Source organism: Diospyros lotus, chromosome 4 (genome assembly GCF_014633365.1).
Source record: "Diospyros lotus cultivar Yz01 chromosome 4, ASM1463336v1, whole genome shotgun sequence".
Taxonomy (NCBI): domain Eukaryota; kingdom Viridiplantae; phylum Streptophyta; class Magnoliopsida; order Ericales; family Ebenaceae; genus Diospyros; species Diospyros lotus.
Window position 1 is genome coordinate 2,121,293 of NC_068341.1, and position 16,980 is coordinate 2,138,272.

Sequence of the window (16,980 nt, forward strand, 5' to 3'; positions counted from 1 at the left end):
GTAACAATTCAAAGTTTAGTAAGCAAATAATTATATCTTTAAAGTTCAGTGAGTATTTATTAATTTTTTTTAGATTTCATTAGTCATGTGGACATTTTTTCTTTGCAATATGTAACGGGTGATAGATTGTTGATCTTGAGTAAAATTCAGTTAACAGATAGTAATAATTTAAATTTTAGTGAGTAAATAATTATATTTTTAAAACTTAAGAAGTTTATATTAAATTTACCCAATTTTTTTAATACTCTTGTGGTTGTCGATTAGACACAAATGTCTTCTGTAGTTGTACTGCGTCGCTGGTAGAAAATAATTTCTCATGGTTCGGAGCTCTGGCATACCCCTCCGACGCCGACGGTAAGAAAGATCTGCGAGCAGTTCATCTGAGGTATTTCCTCTTGTTACCGATGCCTGTGGTGTGTATACGGTCAATTAATTTCTGCATTTACGCAGGCATGATTCGTTAGTAGATTCCTGTTCTGTTCTGTTCTTCATATGATTGTTGCATTAATTATTTGGTGAATAGTTGTAGTTTTGCTTCGTTTAGGATATGCGAAAGAATTGAATATTACAACGCATTTGAAAAGCTTATACGCCGTCTCTTTACCTCGGCCACGTTTGTTTGCTGGATAAATCTTGGTAATCTTGAGATCGATAGCAATTGAAATGAATTTATGGGATTCTGAATGGCATGGGCTTGAATTTGAATGATGATGTAATTAAGAATCTCCAATTTTTAAATCCAGCAGTGCCATAGACGAATATATGGAAGTAATTTTAGCTGGACTATAACTATGAATAAGGATATAGGGAAACTTCACGGAGGAGATGGCCTAAAGACAATCTCTTTGAATATGTTTGTTTGATTATTACAGCTAGGTGATATATGGGATGTGGCTGATAGACTAGAAGTAAAACAAGTGAAGTAGAGAAGTGCTTCAGTGTGTCATTTGATAACAAATTCCAGATAAATTGAGGGGAGAGTTCTATAAAAATGGCTTAATTCTAGCTATTTTGAATGGTGTTAATGTTGAGTAGTTATAAAAAAAAAAGTTTAAAAAACCAGATGAAAGATAAAATGTTAGATGAATGTATTATTGGAAAGCAAGAAGTGGAGCAAAAAGTAAAGACAGGAATTATGTGCAACTGAAATATTGTATGGGCAAGGTGGAATGACTTGATCTGGACCAAAGATATCTAAAGGACAAGAGGAAGGTCATGGAGTTAAAAGTGAAGTTTTATAAGTAGTTGTTTAACTGTCTTTTTATTGTATGGCTCAAAGTGTTGGGCAATTAATCACCAACATATGCAAGATATTAGTGTAGCTAAGATAAGAATCTTATGGCGGATGCAATCATACAAGAAAAGACAAAATAAGAATGAGATTATATGTAATAAAATTGGAGCGGATTATGTTGTGCAAACAACCTCTTTGCTAAAGTTGCGTACAAGAATGACTAGTCTTCAATTTCAAAATGTGGGGAGCCTCGAGCACTAATCATGCCTTTAGTTAAACATCTAAAGATATATATTGGAATTATAAACAATAAACAATTTTCACTAGTAGACATCCAACGTACACATATTTTTCTGCATAGTAGTCATCCAAGAACAAAATTCCGTGATCATTATAGCCTTGTGTGTTTGTGCGTGTGTGATTCATTTTTTTGGTAACATTTTATGCTTCCCAATCCTCATTTTTCTGGGTTTTGGAGCATTATATATTTGACTTTTTTTTCTCTCTTCTTTCAGTTACTTAAATGGAGAACTTCTAGAGAAACAGAAAGGAATCCACTGCAAAATCTAACCTCAGGTAAGAAACTCCAGATCACAATCTGATGTATGTTGTAACTTCGTGCTTTCTGTTCTAGACACCAGTCTAATCCGCATTCTTGTTGATACTGGACAAAGCATGAAATTGCTTTCCTCCAGCCACTATCTGGCTTCTAGACCATCTTGATTTCATTCCACATGATGTTTGGGCTTACAAAGCGAGTCTTCTTCCTAACTACAACAACAACAAGAATCGCAAGCATTAATCCCACTAGAAGGGAGCGTTCTTGTTGGTAATGATAGTGGCTGAAAGTTTAATGGTTGAAGGCAACGGACAAAGTGTGAAATTACAGCAAAAAATTGTTTCTACTTCCACAATCTGTCTTCAAGCCATCTTGATTTCATTCCAGTTGATGTCTGGGCTTATGAAGGGAGTGTTCTTCCTAAGTACTACAACAACAACAATAACAAGGAGAAGAAGAAGAAGAGTCACAAGCCTCTTGTTATTTTAAAATGTCGTAAAGTACATCATACATGGCCTTGGAAGCTAAGACGCTGTTTAGTAGAATTTTTGTTTTCAGTTTTCATTTTTGTTATTTTGGAAATAAAAACAGAAACTGGAGTTTGGCTTCTTGTTTTCATTTTAAAAAAAAAATGATTCTTGTTTTAATTTTCAAATTTTTTTAAGGCATATGGAAAAATAGAAACATCAAAAAGGTGTTTCTGCTATTTCCATTTCATTTTCATTTTCATTTTCTTCCCCCGGCTGGGAATCAACTGACAACGTTTATCGCTGGAGGGAGTTTCTGGACTCTGGCAACTCCATATAAGAGTCTCAGGATGGCGACAACTCCCCCAGGTACTGCAAAGGAGGGGAAAGAAGAAGAAGAAGAAAAATAAAATAAAATAAAATAAAATAAAATAAAATAAAATGTAAAACTGAAACAATGTTTTAAGTTCTAATTTTTTCAATTGAAAATGAAAGCCGAAATTGAAAATTAAAAAGAAAAAATTTAAAGCTTTATCAAATACCCTCAATTTGTTGGGCTTTGTACTTGCCATCCACCTTATTGAAGACAAGATCAAATATTGATCACTTCAAGCATCTATTTTTGCTTTTCAAATTAAAGGGCTAAATATACTTTTCTTTTTAGTACATAATAAAATATTTCCTAGAAAGAATCAAGTTTAATATCAATTGGCTTCAAAACCAAGGTAAGTGTTTGTGCCTGATGCTCAGGAAGCATATGAAATTCAAAGGTCTTTCAGTTCGCCTTGATATTTATATGCATTTGACACTACTTTGGTCACCTTGCAGATTCATAATGCATAGATGTGTCATTTCTTCTTGGGAGACAAGCCAAAGGCCTCCATTGTGAAAGGACTGTTCATCCCAGAAAACCTCACAGATATTTATCAATACAACAACTCTGCCTGATGATTGAGTAGTTCCCTTGACACTTCTAGTGTTGAAGGTGTCCCTCTTATTTAGAGTCGGTCTCAAGTATGGATAAAGGAGGAGGGTTGTGTTAGGTAGCCAGAAAGCAACGCAAAACTTGTTAGATCAAAACACAGATATTATCAATAAAAAAATAACTATTTAAGTTATTTTATGGAATGGTTAATTCTGTAGTTTAAGTTCCTGGATTTTCTTTGGCTTAGGGTGGTGGGCTTGTCTAAAGGCGTGCTTATGACTTATGATTGAGGCTACATTTTTGATAGGCTCAATTTAAAAGCTCAATTGTTTGAAAATGAGTGGATCAACATTGAATGTAGTTCCTTTAAAAATTTCTTAAAAGCTATTGAAGAATTCTAAATGAGTTTAAGCAAAAGTTACTGTAATATCTTTGTTTGATTTCTTGTACATTTGAACTCTTGCATAGGCTGCCAGTAGTTTGGTTCCAGGAATCTCAATCTGTAAGCTTGCCAGATTGTCAACTAGATATTTCCTTTGTACCAGTCTATTCAGATTCCTTAAGGGGTGGTTCTTTAGTAAGTTTGTGTTCTGTCTTGCATATTAGATTGTGATGGTTACCTTCTTGTTATCAGTTGGTGATTCCTAATGATTATTTTATTTGATTTGTTCTGTTTGAACTTTACCTGAGAAATTGACATATCAAGGACAAATATATGGGTTGTTCTTCATGGTGCTGATTTTAGTTACAATATGTACTCAATAGTCTTTGATTGCCTATTTATTGTCCTTGCCAGTCCTTTTAAGGCAGGGACAAAAGACCTTTATTTTTTATTTTTTGGGCAATTATGTGTTCTGCCATTGCAAGTTCTGTTACCATTTTGTGTGTTGGAAATGCTGTTGGTATATGATAGTGTGTTTCATTTTTGTTATAGATACCACATTTTGGCTAAGGACACATCTTTCTTAGTGGGAGCTTTGGATCCACATGCTGCTTAATTATAGATGTTATTATGGCCTAGATGGATTTTTGGTTGACATCAAAGAGAGTGTCTAGATGAGAGTTGAATGATCTATAATTTTTTCTACTGGAAATGGGTTATGAATTTTACATGAAGCTATTAAATTGTGAACATGTGCAGGTCGTGAAATTTCTTAAGCTTTTTGGAAAGGAAAATGATTGCTGTATTTTTGTCTTTCAGTTCATGATCCTTCTGTTGAAACCTCTTTATAAAATGAATTTCAGCTGCAGCATTAATATCCATGTTCATTCTTATTGTTACTTGGGCTTTTAAATTAACCTTTTCGGGAAAACATTTTTTGATAGCAAGTGATACATGTTGCATTGTTTTCCCATTGATAGTGACACATAGCTGAACCATGTGGTTTTGAGCTGCTGTAGATTTAGTTGGGTCCTTATTTCTTTGACCTCTTCTCCCTTCCCATAGTAGACCAAAAAAATTCCTAACAATGTGGTTTAATGGACCCTGCTGGATGTTGATGTCTCTGTGTCCTTGACGATGATCGCATCTTGATCATGTAATTGTTATGCATTGCTGGCATCCAATTTATGTAAATGAAGCTACAATTCATGCCACTGTTTCATCTTGTGAACTATCTCAGCTTCTTCCATTATTTTAGTAGAAAACCCGTAATTGTATTATTTGCACCATGTATTTGAAACTATGGCTTAAATATGCACTCTGTTGACCTATGGTGACATCATCTTTCAGTTGGGAGTTGGGACAATGATTTGCACTTGTTAACCCATGAATGACTCATTATCTCAGTGCTTGCACTGTAATATGTTTAATGGGGTTTCTATACCATACAGAGCGTAATAATGGTGTTATGAAATAATGACTCATTATTAAACCATATATGGACCTCATGAATCTGCTTCGAGTTATTGGTTGATTGTTTCAAGGTATCTTCCCATGCCAGTTTTTGCTTGTGTAATTCATCTATTACTTGAAGGGAGCATTATCTGTTAAGTGGGGCTTTGGTCTTGAGAAGCAAGTGTTATTGATCAACCCACCAAACAGAGTTCCATTAACTCTTTGTTACACCCACTATTTTTCTTTCTTCTTTTGCTTGATTTGTACTGATGGTTGTCCCTGTCAATATGTAAAGGCTTCACAAGAAATATACCAATTCATTGGGTTTTCCTCATTAACATTAATGCATTAGCACATTTTAATGTTCCCCACTCAAAGGTGAAGTCCATATGACTCCCTCTCACTCTTCCTTTAATTTTTCTTTTTTCTTTTTCTCCCCCCACCCCTCCTTCTAGGAACCTAGAATAGCTCCAATAGATAATGGATTGTCTTTCCAATCTTGTGGTCTACCTAGCTTGCTCTCATCCTGTACAACTTACTATATTTCAGCTACTTTAAATGACTTTTCCCTTGAAAGGTGATACAGGAAAATGTATCCCACCCTATGAACTTAAAACCCATATGACAGCTACTCTGACGTAAGTATTTGCAAAATTAAGTGGGGCCTGCATGTGTATCCACTCATGGTGGCTATCACATGGTTTAACGGTCATATGGAATAATTTCTTGTGATTCAGACCTCTTTACGTGGCATGCCATCAATGGTAACTATTGGTTAAATTGGTTTACACGGCAGTATCTCTAGCAAGCATTTGACATGTTTGCTGCAGTGCTTGAGTGAATTTCATAAAAAGTTCCCAGAATTCTGTGATTACTTGGCTGACAGAGCCTTCATTAGAATTAGATAGGATGAGATCTACATAGCACTAGGACAATTTGGCTAAAGGAGGATTATATTTGCTCTCTAGTTGTCCAAGCATGCTTGAAATTTTGACTGGGACTTCTATGGTGGAATTTAAGAGTCTTTATCAGTGTATGGATTTCTCAATAGAGTTAAGCATCTGAAAAGGGAATGTTTATGTCTCTACTTGTTTTTCCTTGTTTGTTTTATTCTACTTTAACAGTATGGGCAGTTACTTTTCAAACCATGCTGAAAATGGTGGCCAATATCAATTGCATTTGGCAAGCAGCCACACACGCTTTTGGGAAGAGAATCTGCTGCTGGTTCTAATTTATTTACTCTTGCTAGATAAAAGAATGAGTTGTTTTTCCCTTTTGTACATGTTGGTTTCACAATATCAACTATGTGATAGAACACCACCTTATTAATTATCTTTATTTCACCACCATCTCATGTAATATTTCAATATGGTGATGGTGTTGGAACTTTATATCATCATTCCCTCACTAGAGGGTTGTTTCATGAAGGGCATCTAGCCTAAATTTTTGCCACATTGTTCTTTTGCATGGATTTGTGTTGTTAATGTGACTTTTACACTATAAAATTCAATTGACATTATGAATACAATGCCACCAACCCTAACTTGGAGGTGCAGTTGATGATGATAGATAAAAGACTCTGGTAACAGTTTTGGCAAGAAGATGCTTTAGCTTTTACCATATGATGCAGGGGAGATGAATGGGCTTTGGTGCTTCTTGACCTCATGGTGAGAACGGCACAGCGTATTAGAGGAAGGAATTTAGGGACATTTGGTCATAGAGGTATCTCCATTCCCAGTGCTAAAACTCCTCTAATCAAGTTCAAGTTGAGAAAGTCCCAAATGTTGGATTCATTATATTCCATCTTTATCTCTGCTACTGAAATGAAAGTTGTGCTGTACTATTTAGAACTGCATGCAGTTAGTGTTGCATAGTGCAAGAAAATGTTCAATTTTGTCATCCAGTAAATTTCAAACTAGTATATTATACTACTTTTCTTGTAGGGAATTCTTCAAATTATAATTGCATAGGAATATTCAGTGCATCTATTGGCTGTTCAAGTGTTGAGTTACATACCACATGGAGAGGGAGGGAGCTTTTCCTTTGTCAATAAATTCTTTTTGAAATAATAGAGTGGATATAGAAAAAAATTTCTTTTCAAATTCCATTGTCCTTATTTTCGAGGACTTTTACCATTACCACTGGAGCTCTATTGAAACCCATGCATGTCAGTTTCTTTTTTTCTCCTTGGTACATTTTTGTAAAGTGTTCTTACAGGCTTGGCATCTTGGGTTGAAAATAATTTTTGTTCAGATTGTAGTTGGGCTTTGCTGAATTGCTTCTTGCCAACAATCTTGAATGACCATTTGATTAAGCCAATCTCAGTCCTGCCCATGTAATCTGGTTGATCTTGTACTAGTGCTCATGTGCTTAATTGAAATGAATTTGAGCTAATTTTTGAACTTAACAAGGGTCCTAACCTAGAGTAATTTAGTTTATTCATCTCATGATAGTCTCAATTTAGACTTTGAATGAGCCTGCCTTAAGTCTACTTAAAACTGTTGTGGTTCATTTTTCACCACATAGTGAAATTAAAAATTGGTGATTGGTTGGTGCAATGTAAAGGTAGAACCTACTTGGTATTAGAATATAATTGTAAGTCAAAGTTGCTGCTTTATGAAAATAAGGTTAAACAGTAGTTTTTGCATGGAAAATGCTATTGGTACACCCATTTTGTACATCTTGGGCTACAAAATAGGGTATTATGACAAAAAACCCCTCATGAGGCGCATGGAGAGGCGCAGGGTATTTTGGTCATAATACCCCTTGTGTAGCCCAAGATGTACAAAAATAGTGTACATGTAACATGATTCTTTTTGCATTGGCTGTCCACCCTAACATTACCACTCCATATTAATTGAAACACCGGCGACAACCTGCTCAGAGAAGTAGGAGCCTTGAAAACTTGTCCTTGCACTAGCACCAAGAGTCATGCTAGAACTTCAGTGACACAAAGGGTTAGCTCAAAGCAACTAGCATTATAGCAGCATTGCTAGTACTCGAGAGAAAATAAATTAAAATAGGTAATCCTATAGCAAATAGGACCAGCATCTAGAATATTCAGAAAACCTTTTCTTGTTCTCCCACAAACTTCAATGAGGAAAAGGAGTACCGGGATATGGTATTTTATAATTTATAAAGCTAGAAAGGTGGATAATGACTTGTCAAGATGATAAGATGAAAACTAGTACACTAATGGTAATGTAGCAGCAAAAGTGGTATTTATAGCAGTAAAAGGAGGGGGAAAGAGATATTACTAAAGAAATAATGCATGTGGCATTGCTTTCCCAAAACCAGTGGAGTTTCAGAAGAGAAGAAGAATAAGATGAAGATGAGGGTGAGAATGACTGAGATAATGAGGATGACTATTTTCTAGCATATTTTCCATGTTTCTGGAGGCTCAACGGCATAATGGCTGATTGAAATTCTTGAATCTTCTGCTGTACACACAAATGAAAAACACAAGTATACCATCCACAATGTTCTGTATAGCTGCGAAACTGACTAGAGTGATTGGTTGACTAACCAAACAAACACAAAGTTGTTCTACGCTTTTCACAGGTTCCCTGTCCCAGTTAGATTCAATTTTACTGCTCTTTCTATTTTGACCAGTGATGAAAGATTGCAGGCATGACATACAGCACGATATTATCTGAAGCCAAAAGTAAATGGAATAAGTCCATTTGTCTATTTTGTCTCCTTATTTTTCCGGGAGTAATTTAAATCAAATTAGATATAGAAGTAGAAACTTCGGCAGACAATCGTTTGGTCAACTACAATGCTTTTCTTGCTTGCATCACGATTTATACACACACTTATTCTTCTCACTTCCATTATGATATGATATTCACCATTTATTCTGTGATTCAGTTGTGGCCAAAGATGTTGCCACTGAGAAAGAAAGATCCATTATTTCCCTAGATCAACACCTTATTATTGGATTATTATAGAAAGAAAAACAGATAGTGGAATCAGATAATGGTGGGGTCATTTGCATATTATTTCTAGTAAATGTATCCAGTTGCTTGAATATTTGCATAATCAACATGCTGCAGCCATTAACATCACTTTCATCACCTTGATTGTTTCACAACTAGTGCTACATATTGGTCAGAAATGCAACTCATCGATGAATATCTTGTTACTCCAAAAACATACTACGTGTATGTTATGCAACCACTGAGACTCTTATCTTTCTCTCTTTTTATGTGTAAATAACAATAATGACATATCAAGCCTTAATCCCACTATGTAGAGTAGACTACATGAATTTTAGCTTGCCAATATTTTTATGTATAAAGCTATAAAATATATTTTTGCAGGTATATTTTCTGTATACCACGTGTGTACACATGCAGATATGGTGTCTCGATGAAGATGTCACATAATGCGCCATGTCATTTTATCACATTTGATTTTACCTGTCATGGTTGGTTGGTAAATATACATGCGCTAAGCTGCATTCATCTGCAGGGCCTAATATAGAAATGATTAATTAGAATTAGAGAGCTGAGAAAATGGAAAGTTACCTAGTAATAGTTGGCTAACGAGATTAGTTTTGTGTTGTAATTGAGTTCTTATGCCAGCTGCAGCAGATTCTTATCTTATAAGAGTCAGATTTACATGAAGATAACCGTTTATTTTGTTCCACATTTAGAAGATCGATTTCATCCTTTGACTGCAGTAGAATGAGTCTAGAGAAACAATTTGCTGAGGCCCTCCCTAATATGGATCTGAGAAGGGTTAAATGCACGCAGCCTTAGTCACGAGGCTTTAGCTAATATGGATCAGGGAGGGGTTAGATGTATGTGGCTTGGGCTCTAAATGATAAATTGGTTTCCACTTGCAGAATGGAAGAGTTGAGTCAAATATTATGCTAATGAACACACTTATCTGATCAGCTTTACATTTTTAGGGGGTGTTTGTTAATCAAGATAAGAGGAAAAAAATGTCAGATATAGGAAGCATTCCGGATGTTTGGTCTTTCCAAATTGTTTGTTAAATTTATTTGACCATTTTTGGAAAAATATCACGTGACCTCTTATCTCCCCTTTTCAAAATAAATTTATTCGACCTCTCCCATTGAATAAATTTATCTGGCTATTTCAAGATAAGGCTCAATTATTTATATGTCCAGTAGAATAGTTAATGCCATTTAATGCATTTTAAATATTTAAATTTATTAAAAAAATTTATTTATTTAAGTCTTATAATTAATATTGTTTAATGCATTTTTAAATTGTTATATGTTTTGACAATTTTTGAAAATTTAAATGACATTATTCATTTCATTGATTTTTAAAATTTAAATTTCTCTCTTTATATATATATATTTTATTAACTAATATAATTCATTTCACCAATTTTTAAATTATTTTATTTAATTTTATATTTTATTATGTATTATGAAAATATGTTTTTGCCATTTTTAATTATCTAGGTGGAATTATTGTAATTTTAATAATAATTATTTCTACTTTTCAACTTCTTTTAAATTTATTTTTGAACATGAATTTAAAAAATAAAATATTATTTTTAATTTTTATTTTTATTTTTTTTGACAATTCATATTAATCATAAAATAATATTTTAATCATAAATTTAATAATAGGGATATTTTGGTAAAAGAATTCTTATCTTGGTACTTATTATATGCATTAACAAACACATAAAAAGAAAAAATACAATTATCAATGGATTCTAAAAAATTTGACAAACACTCTGATAGAAATTTTGGAATGCTTTCTAGATTTATTTTGATCATTCCATATCTTGATCCGAAATGCATTCTAAGTTTATCTTGATATCTCTTATATTGCTCATTTTAACAAATACGCTCTTAGAAAATTAATTAGTTGAATCTTGCTTCAATCCTCTTGTATTCTTGTTTAGAAGTCTAACCGAGCATGTTATCTAATCTAGTTAAAAAGTCCAATTAACAAGCATGTCAAGATATCTCTATTCAGTCTAGCTTGTATGCATCAGTGAACTGGTATGCAAATCTTAGATCAAGTTCATTAGTAGAAATCTGTGGCGACTAATCTTTTGCTGTTTTTCTCTTTTTAGGTGCAAGGTCACTACGAACTTTTTGATATGAGGACCTTCTAATTGAAAATTGATCGGTAAGTTTATCTAATTTCTTGTGCTTAATGTGTTGCTGAGTCAGATTAGACGGTGGGATTAACGTAAACTATAGAAAAAATTTACATTTGAGGTGATAGCATGCATTCAAATTTGCGTCTTAGGTATAAATTACACAAGTATGAGCTCTGTCTAACCCACTTCCTGAAGAAAAAGCAGTAATCCTGTAAAATTCCTGAAGACTTACCTCTGTGTCTCCCCGCAAGAACTTTTTTGAAGAGAGAAGCAATTTGATGACTACCGCCCAATGTCCAATATCCAGCCTTTCATAATGGATTACACCCCATTATGTGGTTTAATTTTGCTAAACAATCCTCTCTCTCCTCTCTCAAGGAATAAAATAAGCCCCAACAGTTCACATTTTAGGGGAAGAAAGCTAGTAGAATATGGCCCAAATAAGGTAAAAGAATAAGATAAGAGTGCATTAGTGGGTGGTGCATTAACATTTTTGGTTGCCAAAAGGCGCATTTCAATGGAAAGATGACCTAGAAAGGGCCTTCGTACCACAGCTAAGAACCCATAAATATGCCCATCTTTTTGTTGGTTATTCTCAAGAATTAATGATGTGGGGGAAGTTCTTAACTATTGGTCTCTGACCCTTGTTGTAAGATAGTGTCTTTTACAAAGAAAGATTCACCCAAGATTAAGGCCAACTGTTTACAACTAAGTTCTCTTTGTGGGTCTGTTCCTGAAGGGCATGGGGACTTATCCATTCCCAAGGTTCAGGGCATTTTTCAAACTCTGATTTGTCCTTAATCCTGTCAACACCCTAAACATAATGTATAATTGCTCCATCTTATGTGAAGGGCAGCCTCTCTAATACAATAAAATTCTGTTTTACATAAAAATACGGCCAAAATAGAAGGGTTTTTTTTTTTTATACAATAACAAAAATAAACACTATCAAGCTATATCTAAATACTTCTAAGATGAGTGTCTCAGAGTCTTTGGAGTGTTGTAGGATGCTCTCTGAAAATTAACCTTGTGCACAATGCTAAATTTTATAAAATTTTAATTTTTGCTATTCACGAGAACATATAACATTCATTTTTTTGAATATGTAACAGGTAAACTCGTGCACCAATTTAAGAATATTGTTTTGATCCTCAGGACATTATCCAACTTGTCAACCAAATCCTAGGACAGCCTGGTGCCACAAACTGTACTTGAACCGAAAGGTCACCCACCATTCCATTTGGTTATTTCTCATCTGCAGTCTGCAGACCTTTTAGGAGCCCCAAAAGGCTCAAAAAGCCCTAAAAATTTGTACCCCAAAAAGAAAGGGTCCCCTGCCCCATCCCATTGTTTTAGTGGGATACTAACACAAAACAAAAAACAGGGTTCATTGTTTCGACGTCATCCAACACTAAATTTTGAAGTGTTGGCTGTCCTTCTCCCAAATTCATAACAAACCCCACCACAACCATCTGCCTTTTATCATCACCACTGTGCACAACTACTTCCCTACAGTTTTGAAATATATCTTTACGGTTTCAAATCTTTATGGAAGAGAGTTTCTATGCAAATTTTTACAGGTTTATATGCAAATTTTTACATGCTTATTTGATGTGCGTAATACGTCGACTATTATATACATATGTGTGTGCGCGCGCGCCAATGTTCTCTAGAGTGTACTTACCTGGTGAGCAAGAGGCTGAATATTCTGGCTGGCAAAGAGTTCAGACACGTGTCCCCGCGGACGGTAGAGAGCACAGATAATGATTCAATGCCATGTCACGCGGTGACTTACCCAACAATAAAAATTCATATAGTTCTAATTAATTAGTTACTGCCTTTATGCTAAGTTGCTGTTTGTGGCTGCCATTAGTGACAAAATTTTGTTGGAGATTCAATGGTGCGTGCCACTCGTATGGCATGGGCCAATTGTTTCATGGCACATTATTGCCATACAAAATCTACTTTGGACCTTCCTAACATTTTAAGAACTAAAGTGATGCTTTTGTGGAATTTTTATATAAAAAATTTATCAACAATGGGTATAGCATAAGTCACTTCTATATATTTTTCTATTATTCGTACAAACAATTTATACAAAATAATATGGTTTACAAATATTAATAGGTAGAAAAAAACCTATAATAATGCCTCATACTTGAAATAATATACCGTCGCATGATGGTCCTATAAACTTACAAAAGAATATAATTTTTTTTTTTAAAGAAAACATTCAATTTAATTGTAGTATGGTATATTAAGCTTGCTTTTTTTTTTTTTTTTTATCTATCATATGTCAATTATATCTTGTAATGCATGATAGTGAGTAGGGATAAATTCTATTTTTTATTTTAAATTTTTCTGGTAAGATTTAATTAGACTTAGTGTCACGTTAACACTTGATATAATATCACATTTGTATTAAATATTAAATTCTTCTGGCGCCTCCTTATTGGTTGGAGCTGAGCATGGGATTGCTGTGTGGAGGATGACTGGAAATGCAGAGGTAATTAATAGGAAGGCATATATGCCCCCATGGAGTTAAATTAGCAGATTGAACATATGGTCCTGGTTGTTTTCCTTAAGAGTGGTTACCCACCAAATTTCTGTCCCATGATGAATAAATTTAATTTTTAAATTAAGAATATTCTCTGAAAAGATGCTTAGCAGATTTTCTTTTTGAAAAAAAAAAAAAACACGAATCAGTGATCCCTCCTGCATGCATCATCTCAGTGGGATCTGCTGCAGCACTGACAAGACAAAAATGTATATTCATGTAGATTCTAGTGCCCTTTTCTTTTTTTCTCTTATTTTTTTTGGTTGCTAAATCATGTAGATTCTAGTTCTTAACACAATTGCATATATCATGGTAGTATGGTGCCTGCCTTAGATCTTTTCTTGTACCAAAACTAAGCCAGACAGATCATGGATCATGGCTACTGCATAATCATAATCCAAATCTTCTGCTTTCACCATATGTGTTATGCTGGAATGTTATGTTGTCCGGGCAAAATGAGAGGGGCGGGGGGCGTGGGCCCCACTCCCTCCCCCCTTGCATGCCCGCATGGGTCGGGCAGAGAACAAATCTGATGTGTTATATATATATATATATATAATAGATATATACTGGGATGGATCATGGATAGCACTTTGCCATGTTGCAATCTCTAATAACTTTGACATTAACTTAATGTTGATTGCTGATTGATGCTTAGAGATGTTTCGTTAAATCATGGAAGATCAGTAACTTTGTGACCAACTTGAAACGCCAGGATTGAAGGGTCTATAATCCCACTATTTCAATCTGTTTGAAACTCACTTGTATCATACTTAAATGGGCATTTCCATGCGTAAACTGATAGTCTATTGTTGTTATATATAGTGGACTTGGTGGATATATATACATAAATACATATAGTACATTTGATTATATTTTTTTCTTTTTCAGCATATTTGATCATCATGTGAAAGACATTTTAATTTGAACAATAGATCGATGAATATAAACATTATCTTAGTGGGGATGTATCTCTCTGTCTGTCTGTCTGTGTGTTGGGGGGGCGTACTTTCCCAACCTTATCCTTTATTTAAACCTTATATTAATTAGATACTTACAAATTACTAGTAGCATGTGGCACATATGCACTAAATAAACTAATAGAGATGTATAGTTTGTTAACGAGTTCGGTTTAAGTTTGTTTATTCATGAATGAATTCGATACTTTTTATTCATGAACAAGTTTATTTATAAATTTAAATTTAGTTTATTTAACTTAAACAAGTTATGTCCAAATATAAAAACTTATTCATGAATCGAGTTTGAACACTTTTATAGAACTTGACTCATAAATAAATTGAATTTAAATATCTTAATAAGTAACGATTCGAACTTGAATACTTTGATAAGTAAACAAGTTGAGGTTGAACAAAACTAAAACCTGACACTGCTTAACTTGTTTATGTCACATATAATTTATAATTTATTTAATTAATTAAATGATATATATGCTTTTCGGAGAACAGATAAATAGGTTCTCTAAGAAACAAACTAATAAGAAGAATTAATTGAATTATTTGTTAAATTTATGTATGTATGTATAGAATACGTCATTGACCATATTGAACGGTACCAAATGGCTCATTGACTCCACTAGCATGGAGGCAATTGGACTGGTAACGGTGTGGGATGGAGTTCCCATTTTGAGAACAATCATGAAGTCAAAAGAGTCCAATTGAAAAAGAAATTAATTAGGGCAACAGGATTTGGGATAGGGATCCCACTTGGTGCAGCCTTCACCCAAAGTGGTACACACTCGGGTCCCAGCCCAGGGCTCAGCAGCAGTGATCCCATATTGCAACTAATTAAGATTCCCATTCATATTTTATACATATATATATATATAATGATAAAATTAAATATTTTATACTTATAATGTCACAAGATCAAATTTTAATAATTAAGTTTTATTTTATTTTTATTTTTAAACAAGAATATACAAATATTTTAAAAATTTGTTTTATTAGCATAACTTTATAACATCAAAATACCCAATTTGCTTATATAATAATATAAATATATATATATAACTTGTCTCACTTATATTTTTCTTAAAAAAATTAATTTTAGATGCTAAAATAAAATATAATAAATACGTAAAAAAATATAACTTGTGCACTTAATCTTGACACTTGATGTGAAACTTGTACATTTAATATATTCCCTCGTGTGTTATCTTAATGCAAATATATAATATATTAATGTAAAGTATGACTCTTAAGTGTTTAAATAGTATTTTTGATTAAAAATTTTCATTAATTTTCAACATTAAAATTTATAATAATAATAACTTATTAATAAACCTTTATTAAACGAGTGAACAGGCCAGTCTGGGTACGTTGTAAATAAATCTAATGGCAAAAGCTACATTTGTTAGAAGTTGAATTTTCGACTCATGGAAATTCAACTGCTATTTTCTTTTTTTGGCTAAATTTATATTTTTATCATTATATTTTTTTTTTCGTATAATCACTTAAATTTTTTTACTGTTATGGTTTCACCTTTGTACTTTTGAGTCAATTTAATTTTTATATTTTAATATATAAAAAAATATTAAATTGACTTATTTTATTTTATTTTTTGTTACATATTAAGTTACAAATATTAAATTAACTCAAAAATATAGAAACATGGATATAATTGAAATAACAAAATATTAGAGTTGTCATATAAAAAATATATTAAAGTGCAGGAGTTAAATTGATTTAAAAATAAACATTCAAAAGTGTAATTGAAATAACAAAAAATTTAAAGAACACAAAAAAAAAAAAAAAAAAGGTATAAGTGGGTGTCACGGCTTACTGTTTTTTAAGATGACTTTTAAGCTTTTTTACTTTAAAATTGTGTAAAGTTTTAAAATTGTCTAGCATTTAAGTTGATAATGTGTTTGTATAAATGTACTTTAAGCTATTATTTATATAGTTATATATTTGGTTTAAAAAAGTTGATAAGTTATAAAAACTTAACAAAAAAACTAAAATAGTTGTTGAATAATACAAATAAAATTTATAAAAATATTATTTTTAATAAAAATAAATTATAAATTGATATCCAACTAATAAAATTTTTACTATTAAATGTTGATAAATTATATACAATATATATTAAATATATTAATATAATAAACATTAAAATATATATGTTAATTATATATGTATATATAATGAGAAGGTGACAGACAGAGGAAATGGAGGTGACGGGCTAAGGTGATGACGATGGGTTGGGATTGGCAATGGAGACGACGAAAAATGAGATGGAGATGACGACAATAGGCTGAAGAATGTTTAAGGGCAGAGATTGAAAAT

General features: G+C 32.9%; 1 long non-coding RNA gene across 2 annotated transcripts; it reads left to right on the forward strand.

Moving 5' to 3' along the window:
* Positions 1 to 259: 259 nt before the first annotated feature.
* Positions 260 to 14,623, forward strand: LOC127800814 (uncharacterized). 2 transcript variants are annotated; one of them, XR_008022857.1, is made up of 4 exons: positions 260 to 385; positions 1,750 to 1,810; positions 6,653 to 6,744; positions 11,089 to 14,623. It is a non-coding gene; the product is annotated as an uncharacterized LOC127800814 (long non-coding RNA). The 2 variants fall into 2 exon arrangements; XR_008022856.1 differs by having other exon boundaries at positions 6,579 to 6,744; positions 11,089 to 14,622.
* The last annotated feature ends 2,357 nt before the right edge of the window (positions 14,624 to 16,980 follow it).